The sequence below is a fragment of the Dromiciops gliroides genome, chromosome 3 (genome assembly GCF_019393635.1).
Source record: "Dromiciops gliroides isolate mDroGli1 chromosome 3, mDroGli1.pri, whole genome shotgun sequence".
Classification (NCBI taxonomy): Eukaryota; Metazoa; Chordata; class Mammalia; order Microbiotheria; family Microbiotheriidae; genus Dromiciops; species Dromiciops gliroides.
The window spans coordinates 337,640,046-337,652,659 of record NC_057863.1 but is presented as its reverse complement, the minus strand read 5'-3'; the positions used below and the strand labels follow the sequence as shown (position 1 = coordinate 337,652,659).

Below are 12,614 nucleotides of genomic sequence, written 5' to 3'. Positions count from 1 at the left end.
GAGGACAAGCAGTCACTCAAAGCATCCAGCTCCCTCCTCTTCAGGAAGAGATCCAAGTTTATTTTTAGTTCCAAGGGCATAGGCATTCTTCTTCTCTTCGTCCCCAAAAGAATTGTTTTCCCTCTCCCACTTCAGATCCCGTTCTTTTCCCTGCAGACACTTCATTGTATTTTTTTAAAGTGAGGCAATTGGGGTTAAGTGACTTGCCTAGGGTCACACAGCTAGTAAGTGTTAAGTGTCTGAGGCCAGGTATGAACTCAGGTCCTCCTGACTCCAGGGCCGGTGCTTTATCCACTGGGCCACCTAGCTGCCCCATTTAATGGTATTTTTCAATCTAATTCCTCAAGTCCCCAAATCTTCTCTTCTAGGAGGGAGACCAGCCCATAGTGGAATATAGATAGCAGTCATGTGTCCATGGCAGAAATGCAAACATTGGTCAGTGATAGATATTGCAAAATTTCCCTTACCCTCCATAGTAATTGAGATTCTCAGTCTTTTTAAAAACTAATTATGGGGTGGCTAGGTGGCACAGTGGATAAAGCAGAGGCCCTGGATTCAGGAGTACCTGAGTTCAAATCCGACCTCAGACACTTGACACTTACTAGTTGTGTGACCCTGGGCAAGTCACTTAACTCCCATAGCCCCGTCCAAAAAAAAAAAAATCTCAGGACCATATTACATTCTTAAATTATCGAGGACTTCTCCCCAAAGAGCTTTTGTTTATATGGATCATATCAATTGATATTTACTGTTTTGGAAATTTTAGTATTGTTATCAAAATAGTTTTGACCTCATGGACTCCCTGAGAGGGTCTTTGGGACCCCCAAGGACTACTGCTATAGGGAACTCTGGAGAGGGAAATTCTACCCAATAAACAACAGCAGTTCTCTAGTGTCTATAGAAAATATTTTATATATGTATATGTACATATACATATATACACACATATGTAATTACACATACACATGTATGCATGTATGTGTGTGTTTGTTGTTCTTATCTTTCCCATTAGAATTGAAGCTCCTAGAACTAAGAGAACATTGTGCACAGAGACAGCAATATTGTTTGATGAAGAACTGTGAATGTCTTGACTATTCTCAACAATACAATTATCCAAGACAATACCAAAGGACTATAAAGAACCGATATTGATGGAACATACTGAAGCATGCTATTTTTCACTTTCTTTTTTTCTTTTATTCAAGTTTTCTTGTACAAAATGACTAATACGGTAATGTTTTACATAATCGTAGATGTATAACCCATATCTGATTGCTTACTACCTCAGGGAGGGTGAAGGGGAGGGAGGGAAGGAGAAATAAATATTGGAACTCAAAACTTTAAATAAAAGTGTTTATTACTTTAAAAAAATAAAGTGTTTCGCAAACTTGGTGGGGGGGGGGAAGAAGAAAAAGGAATCAAAGCTCCTTGAGAACAGGAATTTATATCTCTAGCACCTAAGACATGGCCTAGAGGCACTTGATGAATGCTTATTGGTTAATTAATTTATTGAAATAGACAAAAGCGTTTGCTAATCTTATCAAAAAGAAAAGAAATTAAAATGACCAAAATTAAGAAAGGAAGCTTCAGAAAAAGACAAAGCAAGAAGACAAAAAAGGAAAATTTTAGCACCTGTTTTGTCTGCATCATAGTTAGCTACAAAGAACTGGAATTAAACACTACCCAAAGTGCAATGGAGAGGTTCACAAACAGCATGAGCAAGTGGCCAGAAATTAAAAGGAGAAGCATAGTAAGGAGTGTCATAATATAAATGTATGATAGAGAAAGAAGATGGCTTGTTCCTATAGTGAGATTGAGAGATATCTGCTAGATTGTTTGCATGCTCAATCATTTCCTTGCTAGGTCAAGAGAAATCAACAAAGATGACTAGCATGTTAGGTGGACCTTATGAGATGCCACAGTTAACAGTCCATAATCAAAAATCATTTGAGTGCCAGATGCTATGATAAGTGATGAGGAAACAAATACAAAAAAGAAAGAGAAAAAATGAAATAGGGAAGAAAAGAAAGGAAGGGAGGGAGAGAGAAGAAGGAAGGAAGGAAGGAAGGAAGGAAGGAAGGAAGGAAGGAAGGAAGGAAGGAAGGAAGGAAGGAAGGAAGGAAGGAAGGAAGGAAGGAAGGAAGGAAGGAAGGAAGGAAGGAAGGAAGGAAGGAAGGAAGGAAGTCCTTGTTTTAAGGAGCTTATGATCTCATAGGGAAAGGAAATCCACAAAAGGAAGCTGAGGAGATGGGGTGGAGAAGGTACCCAGTGAGGACATGATACAGAGTATAAAAGCACTGTATCTGATGGGAAATGGGGAGAATTATCTTGTGGGAGTCACAAGGGGTGGGTGGTCATGGATGGATTGAAAACTGCATTGGATGTATACATGTATTTTGAGATTCACTCAAAATCCACTTGAGTACCCTACTCTATATCAGAGTTTAAATTATTGACTTCATAAGGAATGACTGGGAGCAGCTAGTCATTAAAGGAGGGAATGAAAAGATCATTGGTTCTGGATTCAGAGAACCTGGGTTTGGGCAGCTAGGTGGCACAGTGGATAAAGCACCAGTCCTGGGTTCAGGAGGACCTGAGTTCAAATGTGGCCTCAGACACTTGACACTTACTAGCTGTGTGACCCTGGGCAAGTCACTTAACCCTCATTGCCCCACCAAGAAAAAAGAAAAGAAAAAGGGATGACTGGAAAATATGTTGATATAAATGATTTACCATAGTACTAGGTAGAGAATCTAAGGCAGTAGTTCCTAAACTGGGGTCAGTGAATTTTTTTATAAATGATCATTGTATTCCGATATAATTGGTTTCCTCTGTAGTTTTATGCATTTAAAAACATTAGTCTGAGAAAGTGTTCATCAACTTCACCACACTGCCAAAGGGAAACAAACAAACAAAAGGCTAAGAATCTCTGATGTAAAGAAAGGACTATAATCCTCAGGCTGAAGATAAAAAAGAGAGCCCCAAATCCTTAAGTGATTGTGGTGAATGAAGGGAGCTGTGAGGCCCCCCTCCCCCCTCCTCCTGCCTGCAGTTTCTTCTTTCAGAAGATGATACAGAGGGCCACAGTGAGCCAGCCAGCCCTTCAAAACTGGCTTTATAAAAAGGAGGAGTTAATTTAATCATACCCTGGAACTCAGAGAGGGACCCTGCTTATAAGAGAATTATATAATTTATTTCACTTACATTATACTGACTTTCTCTCTGTTGGTTCCCTGACCCCCTTATTTCCACATAAGTGCATTGCATTATTATCTCACCAGTGTCAAAAATCATTGCTTCAGTGCTTACTAAGTGCCAGGTGCATTTGACTAAACATTAGGGATATAAAAAAAAGAAAAAAAAAGTCCCTGACCTCAGGAAGCTTATATTCTAATGGAAAAGAGAATACACAACCACACACACACATACATGCAAATTTGTAAAGAATAGAAAGAAGGTAACTATGTTTTTTAAGGAATGTCATTTATTAAGGCAGTGCAATCATGCATGTGCAGTTTTCTCCTATGAATGAATCTCTTAGCACCCCAGTGCTTGCTTTGAGTTTACTTTTTTTTTTTTTAGTTTGCTTTTGAGTTTTTTGAAGGGAGTATAAGATTTATTCCTACCTAAGGCTCTGATGCACTCCTTGAGGGCTAAAAGGCTTCTATTAATTTCAGCACCTTCAAGCTGAGTTTGCCCATCTGCACTAGAAGTATCTGTTCCTCTTTCATTTCCAGCCAAATCAGTGAGAGAAAATTTGCCATGTAATTTTCCTTTCCTTCTGAGGATAATTTGAAAGACTGCATGGTTCCAAGATGAATGTGCATTTACAGATATCTGACCATACATTTTACAACTGTTGCCTATTTCATTGAGCTTCGGGACATCTTCAATGCATTTAAATTCTCATTCCTGTAACCCCACAACTTGAACTTACTGTTTACCATCCTCTAACACTCTCAATTTTGTTTTCCTATTGAGCAGTTCACCTACCTTTCCACTATAAATTTCAAAAAAGCTTACATAGACTTGAAGTTCTAACTTTTTATGGTTTGGTTTCTTTACCATTAAAAAGACATCTAGGGGCAGCTAGGTGGCACAGTGGATAGAGCACTGGCCCTGGAGTCAGGAGTACCTGAGTTCAAATTCGGCCTCAGACACTTAACACTTACTAGCTGTGTGACCTTGGGCAAGTCACTTAACCCCAATTGCCTCACTAAAAAAAAAAAAAAAAAAAAGACATCTAGGAGCAGTTAGCTAATGCAGCAGATAAAGCACTGGCCCTGGAGTCGGGAGTACCTGAGTTCAAATCCAGCCTCAGATGTTTGACACTTACTAGCTGTGTGACCCTGGGCAAGTCACTTAACCCCAATTGCCTCACCAAAAAAAAAAAAAAAGAGACATCTAGAGCTACTGATGCATATATCCCTTTAGAACAATCTTGGGTCTTGTCTGAAAAATCACCACCTATGGTGTGAGTTTTTCCACTGCCAGTTTGACCATAAGCAAAACATGTGGCCACTCCCCTTTCAAATATGGACTCTACTAAAGGTCTAGCAGTAAGCCTATAAACCATTTCATTAGGAACTGAGTCATCAAACATGTAGTTAAACCAAAACTTTTGGTTTCCTAGGTACCTCGTTAAGTCCATTTTTCTTTTTGTTTAGGTCTGTGTACCATCACAACATCTTTACTAGAGATTGTGATCACATCGAGGTCTTTCATGACGGTTTCTTTTTTATTGAATAGTCGTTTCCTTACACAAACACATATCCTGCATTCATCAATAGGATCTGCTATTTTAAGTGGTCTATAATCCAAGCTTCCTCTAAAGTCCCTGATCATACACATGATTTCATCATTTGGGTTCATAGCATCAACCTCCTGGGTCCTTGTCCCTCAAAGTTCTTGTTATTATAGCCTCCTTTTCTCACCTTTTTCTGGCAATTTCTCTACTTCCTTCACACAATTGGATTTTCTATGTGAAAGGGGTCCAAATTCCTTTTTTGAAGCTTGAACTGGAGATAAATCTGAAACACTATCATTCTGTTGTGGAGCAAAAGGCTGTTCAAGGAAGCCAACTAGGCCATGAATGCACAGAACCAACCACCCTATTTAGTCTCTTGCAGCTGGGTCATTCTTAACAGAGGCCGAAGTTCAAGATTCTTTACAATTTTATTTACTTTGGCAGAAGGGATAGGAGGTGGAGGTGTTTCTGGGTTGGGTTCAATTTCTTCAACAGGTGCAAGGTCAGGGTTAAGTGAAAAGATGCTCTCCAAGTCAATCTCTTTGTCTTTTGGATCTTCATTTCTATCCATTCTACAATTACACTTTAAAAAAAAATTTGTGGGGCAATGAGGGTTAAGTGACTTGCCCAGGGTCACACACCTAGTGAGTGTCAAGTGTCTGAGGACAGATTTGAATTCAGGTCCTCCTGAATCCAGGACTGGTGCTTTATCCACTGCATCACCTAGCTGCCCTCACAATTATACTTTCATTATCTCCACTTAAAGATATCCCAAAGCTTCAAGTATTTGGCCATCGCTGCACTTGATTGCCATGTAAATCCCAATCTGGATCTTGCTGAAGTTGGCTGCTGCCATCACCTGATCTGGAGAAGAGGCTAAGGACAAGGCAGCAGTGGCAAGCAAGAGAAGCTGCACAGGGGCCAGGGAAGAAGGTAACTTTAGAAGAGAAGGCTCAAAAAAAAAGAAGAGAAGGCTCATATAGCTGGGAAAACTGGCCCAGCCTCCTAGGGAAGGCAGCTTTGGAGTTAAGTGCTGAAGGAAGACAGGGTTGCCAAGAAGTGGAGGAAGGAAGGGAGAGAAGAAGGCATTATCTGAACAGCCAGTGCAAAAGCATGGAGACTGACATGGAGAGTCCTGTGGGAGGACCAACAAGGGGGCCAATATCTTTCTAGCTGAGAGGTCATGTAACGCAATGGAAGGAATACCAGAAAAGGAATCAGAAGATGGGTTTTCGTATTAGCTCTGTTACAAACAATCTACTTATCTTTGGACAAGTCACTTCATTTCTCTGGATCTGTTTCCTCACCTTTAAAATAGGGACATTGAATCAGATTATCTGTAAGGTTCCTTAGAGTTCTAACATTCTGTGTTGTTCAGCAGTTTCAGTTGTGTCCAACTCTCTGTGACCCCTTTTGGGGTTTTCTTGGCAAAGATACAGAAGTGGTTTGCCATTTCTTCCTCCAGCTCATTTGATAGATGAGGAACAAGGGCAAACAGGAGTGACTTGCCCAGGGTCATACAGCTAGTAGTTGTCTAAGGCCAGATTTGAACTCAAGAAGACATCTTCCTGATGAGCCCAGCATCACTGAGCCGCCTAGGTCCCATTTACCTCATACTTCATAAGAGGTAGTATAGTATAGTATAGTAGATAGAGTGTTAAACATGGAGTTTGAAAAACCCAAGTTCAAATCCTGCCCCAGCTATTTGTTAGCTGTGTGACCTTGGACGAGTTAATTAACCTTTATGAGTCTCCACTGTTAAACAGGAGTAATAATAGCACCTACCTCCCAGGGTGGTTATCAAACAAGATAATATAAAGAGCTATTTAGACTTGAACTATCATCATCCTGACCATCGTGTTAATTTCTCCAAGCTAGTAAACAATTTATTTCTTAGAAACCATTTTTCCTACTCTCCCAGGTCCATTTCTCTTGAGGTGATCCCCATCAGACCCAGGAGTTTGAGCCATGGCACCCTGGGAGTTGGATTGCAGGCTGGATAGTACAGCCAGACAGCTGGGCATATTAGGATGTTTAATAAGTAAGTGTTGTTGGAGGCAGCTAGGTGGCGCAGTGGATAAATCACTGGCCCTGGATTCAAGGGACCTGAATTCAAATCTACCCTCAGATACTTGACACTTACTAGCTGTGTGACCCTGGGCAAGTCACTTAACCCTCATTGCCCCAACAAAACAAAACCTTGAATAAAAGAAAAAAAAAACGAAAGAATGAAAGTGAAAAATAGCATGTTACCTTAGTGTAATAAGTACGTGTTGAATTCAAATCAATTCACTAAACATGTGTTAAATACCTACTATGTGCCAGGCACTGTGCTAAGATCTGGGCATACAAATAAAGGCAAAAGACAGTCCCTGTGCTCAAGGAGTTTACCATTAACTGGGGAAGAAAACATGCAAATAAATATATATAAAGCAAACTACATACAGGATAAATAGGAAATAATTAAAAGAAGGAAAGGACTGGAATTAAGAGGAGTTAGGGAAGGCTTGAATGAATGGATGAAGCAAGGACTGTGCTATGTGATGGGGATTCACAAAATGAAACTGGCTGTTTTCCTGCTCTTCTCCCCCTCTTGACCTTCTCCACCTTCTTCATGTTCCCCTTCATCCCCCTTTCATTTCCCAGCTAAAATCCGACCTTCTACATAAGGCTTTTTCTCCATCCCCCATAATGCCAGTGCTTTCCCTCCGACAATATCGCCAATTTATCTAGTTTATACTTAGTGTTTGCATGGTTTTGCCCCATTAGATGGAGACTGTTCTTAGTTTTCTTTGATTACCCAGCACTTAGCACAATGCCTGACATATAGTAGGTACTTAATAAATTCTTGTTGACTTAAAACAGGGAATTTCTAATACTCCTGATGCTTCCTTAAAATATCCATGTAAACTATTCATTAATCTGCCTCCGCCTACACACAAAATCAATATTGCTCTTGGAGCTCTTCTTTGGGACCTATTATCAAAAGAGATGAAAATTGCCTCCTCTCTTCTGTCCCTTGGCTGCCCCCTAATGGGCATTCTCAGAAGCACAGGCGTATCCTAAAGCAGAAGTGGACAAGCCAGCTCTAGGCAAAAAAAAGGTAACTCATGCTTATTGAGAATTTTTAAGTCTACAAAGTACTTTCCCCAAAACAATCTGTGAAGAAGGGAGAATAAGAGGTATCCACCTTTCTCCCCAATCTTCTTATACATTAATAAACTGAGGCTCGAAAAAAAAAAAAAAGATACTTGTAACCTAGGCTGGGTTGGGCGTGTCCAGTTTGGACAACATGGAAGATTGCATCCCAACCACATGGGTGGAGGAGGTAACCTCCTTAAATGGCTTGCCTGTATTTTTGAAACTGGCTGCATCCAGCCCATCGCTCTTTTTCAGATTCTCTTTGACCACTCTCTCTTGTTTTGTTTGTTTGTTTGTTTGTTTTTTAGTGAGGCAATTGGGGTTAAGTGACTTGCCCAGGGTCACACAGCTGGTAAGTGTTAAGTGTCTGAGGTCGGATTTGAACTCAGGTCCTCCTGACTCCAGGGCCGGTGCTCTATCTACTGTGCCACTGAGCTGCCCCTCTCTCTTGTTTTTTTGTTTGTTCTTTTTACTGTTTCTAGAAGTCACCAAGAACTGTCCAGAGGTCACTATGAACTGAACTGGTCAGAGGGAAAAGACTTTTATTTTCCTTCCTGGGCTCCCTCTTTTATCCTGGCTCAAGAAAGGAATCTGGGTGCGTTTATTTCTGCTGTGTTGTTTGTCCTCAGTTATAGGTGCCAGAGGTGATCTATGCCTAACCTGACCCAGGAGTTTGAGCCAGGGTGACTTTGGAGCCAGGAACACAGGCAGGATGGTACGGCCAGGGAGCCCAGCATGGAAGCCTTGAGAAACCAATGTGAGAAATCAACTTAGAGAGAGGATTTGAACTAGAACTCTCCAGGAAGGAAATGAGACACACTGTGAGCCTAATCTCCTTCCCCTTCCCAGAGACTGAGGTAGGGGTGGGGTGGGGAGGAATAGATCCCCCTCCCACTCCCATAGATTTATATATTTGTGATTATTATACCTTCTGAAGTAAATATTTCTGTGTAAAAGCTAATCTGATTTTTTGGCTAAATGGAATTAGGGTACAGAGAATCTATAGCCCACCATATTTGGGGGAACACCATCTGGAGTTATTTCCAGAGAGCCTAGACCTGCTCCCTGCCCCCCTCCCCCAACCCTTTTAAGGGTATCAAAGAAGCCTGAGGGAAGGGTGAAATATAACCCAGCTGGTCTTCCAACAGTGGGGGCCAGGATGGTGTGTTATATAAGTCACTGCGTTAAAGATATTTGAGTCAGAAGACCTAGGTTAAAATCCTGCTATTTACAAAATGTATGCGCTGGAGCAAGTCACTTAAACTCTCTGGGGCTCAGTTTTCCCATGTATAAAATGGGGGGGGGCGGGGTCTGATCTCTAGAAAATTCTAGAAACTTCTAGAAATTTGCCTGGTTTCATCTCCATGGAACAAGATGCCCCTCCCAGGATAAGTTCATCACTTCTAATCTCATCACCATGCTACTAACTCAAGCCTAGATACCACCTCCCATAGCCTCCTCTCCCCTAAATTGAACTCACTATACTTTATATCTACAGCTCTTCCTGATTTCCTCCCTACAGAAATATGCTGCTCCAAGTCCCTAGCTTTATAGCTTCCTTTTGTGTTCTGTCTCCCCCCATTGGATCATAAGCTTCTTGAGGGCAAGGACTATGTTTTTCTTATTTGTATCCCCAGCACTTAGCACAGTACCTGACTCATAGTAGTTACTTAATGAATGCTTGGGCAGCTAGGTAGAGCAGTGGATAGATAGAGTGCCAAGCCTAGAGTCAGGAAGACCTAAGTTCAAATCCAGCCTCAGATACTAGCTGTGTGACCCTGGGCAAGTCACTTAACCCTGTTTTCCTTAGTTTCCTCATCTGTAAAATGAGCTGGAGAAGAAAATGGCACACCAGTCCACTACCTTTGCCAAGAAAACCCCAAAGGGGGTCACAAAGAGTTGGACAAGACTGAAAATGACTAAACAACAATAACAAGAAGTGTTTATTGAATTGAATTAAATTGAATATAGCTAGTAAATGTCATAATGATTTGAATCAAGGTCCCCATGGGCTTTCCACTACACCATGCTACCTCAAAAATGTTCATGTTTGGCCCCTTGCCATTCTGTGCTCAACTCCTACATAGAGATTTGTCTTACCCAACCTTCAGTCACCAGTCCAACACATCCAGCTATCTCAGGCAGCCTAGCACTGTGACAGGTCTAATGTTCTGGTAGTGTTCTATATCTCAACATACTTCCTATCAAAACTTACCCATCAGGGGCAGCTAGATGGCGCAGTGGATAAAGCACTGGCCCTGGATTCAGGAGGACCTGAGTTCAAATCTGGCCTCAGACACTTAATACTTACTAGCTGTGTGACCCTGGGCAAGTCACTTAATCCCAATTGCCTCACTAAAAAAAACAAAAACATAAACAAAAAACAACAACAAAAAAAACTTACCCATCCACTTTCTCTTTCATACGTGGCTTTTATCCCCTACCCAATATATTCTTTGTTTTGGCTCAGCTTCAGCTGTACAAGACCCCAGGTCAGACAGCTGGGGGAAAAAAGCCCCCAGCTCCCTCCGACCTAAGCGGAGGTATCTGAGAGATCCCAGGCTTGTCCAGGCCTGGGCTCTGGCATAGCCTGTGCTGAGGCACATGATGCTCAAGTGTGCCCCCAGGCTCAGCCGCAGCCCTGGCTGACGGATTAGCTTGGTGTGTAGGTGCAGAAAGCCCCAAGATTTGAGTGGAGGAAAGGAAAATATATATAGACCTGGGAGTTAGATTAGAGGGGGGCAAAGGCAGCAGAGGGCAGACTGAGAGGATGAGGAGGCTGGCTGACAAGATTAGAAGGGTGGCAGACTAGAGACAGGGCTACAAGGACGCAGGAGAAGGCTAAAGGACTAGGAGCAGAGAAAAGAGAGGCCAAAGGGCAGACTGACGGAGCAGACAGACAGAACGTCGGTGAGAGAGAAACACAGGGGTACAGTGGTGGCAGTAAGGAGAGGAAAGTTAGAAGCAGGGGGATTTACAAAGTGAAAGGGGCTCAGAGTTAGAATAAAGGACTTGAGTGCCCTAAGGCAAGAGGCGGCTAAGGCTCTTATTGTATTAAAGAAGTTCCAGGCACAGCAGGTAGGAAAGAGGTTCAGTGGAAAGAGACGCACTGCAATGCAGTCAGGTTGTACATTTTATTTCCCTGTATTCTTAATTTTAAGTAGTATCTCATAAATGAACTCTGCTTTGATTATTTAGTTAAGAGGCTTCTTAATCTTTTGCTTATCAATTTTGGGAATGGAGCAGTGTGGTGGAACTTTATAAACGGCCCATGCTAAGTTAATAGCAGTCAGATAGCAAAATAGTCAAAAGTCATCCACAGTTTAGTCCCCCCAAATTAGTCAGTCATTTAAAATATTTCTACATTTGAATGATGACCATGGCAGGACTTACAGCCCAATTATAATTTTCCTAAACTTATAATTTTTCATATAATCATAATTTTTCATAAGTCCAGTTATATCTTTTTTCAAGATTAGATTAATTAGCTAATTATTTTTTTTTTACAATACCATGGAGATGTGGGCTGGACTGGGGTTAAGGACCAGGGTCATCTTAATCCAGATAGAATCCTCATGTTGGTAATCTGTCTCACTGCTGCATAAAACTGAACAATGGTGCTTCTTGAGGTACCTTTCACAACTATGGCTAGGGAGAGAATACTTAACTAAACAAAAGATAGATGTTATCATATGTAACGATTGGAATAACGCCACCTGCTGGATACTTACTGTAGAAGAGTTCTGCCCATGAAGGGAAGGTCTTTGAGGGCAAGACCAGGAGTCAGGAAGTGACGCGGACTAGTGGGAGGAGGAAGGAAGAGACTGGCGCTCGGTCTCACTTTTTTTCCTCTGGACTCTGGCGGAGAAGGGAGCTAGAAATGTGCTCTCCCTTTAATAGATAGGAATCTAGGCCTTTTTCTCTCTCTTTACCAAATTCTTATTCTCCTTAATAAATGCTTAAAAGTCTAACTCTTGCTAAAGCTTATAATTTATTGGCGACCACTCATTAGATATTTTAGACAGTTTAGCTAGAATTTTAGCCTTAACAGATGGCTGACCACGAAGAGGAAAGCTAACCCTCAGTCTTCTTCTGATCTTCTGGTTGGGTAAGAAATTTCCCCTCCCTCTCCCTTTAACTGCTAAGTACTGGTGTACTGGCTGTGTTTTCCTTTAAATTTTTTTTCGAATGGACCTTTTAAACTCCCTAATTATCCTATTTTTGATTTTAGTCTGTTTAACCAGACAAATGGGAGATAAGATCATGTTAATGCTTTGTTTTTGTGGATTTTCTATTTTTCTTTTTATTTTTGTTAAAAGAGCCAGCAACTTACTCACACAAGGAAATATCTCTCCCTCTCCCAACCATGCTTTTTCAGAGAAACCTGAAGAGATTCCCGCAGCTTTTCCCAGTTCTAACAGTAATTGTTGCTTTAATTTTGCATGCCTGGAGGCAATGACCCACCCTCTAGAAGCTTTTAATTCCCTAGCACCTGGAGGCAAAGTGGGGGAAGAGGAATCCAGGCCTGAGTTCAAAATCAAGTCTGATTCAAATTGCCCTGGTCCCTCCCCTCCTCTCCAGACCCCACCCTCTACTCCTCCCATGGCCAAGCCCATTGCTTCCCCTGCCTGGGAAGTCCAGAGATCTGATGCGCATGCTCAACTTTGTCTAACTACATTTGCAGCTTCAGGCTCAGCCCTTCCCCAGCCTGGCTGTGCTTTTGAGA

General features: G+C 41.6%; 1 pseudogene; it reads right to left on the bottom strand.

The window, feature by feature from the left end:
• Positions 1–3,487: 3,487 nt before the first annotated feature.
• On the bottom strand, positions 3,488–5,603 carry LOC122747560 (annotated as a pseudogene).
• Between the last annotated feature and the right edge of the window lie 7,011 nt (positions 5,604–12,614).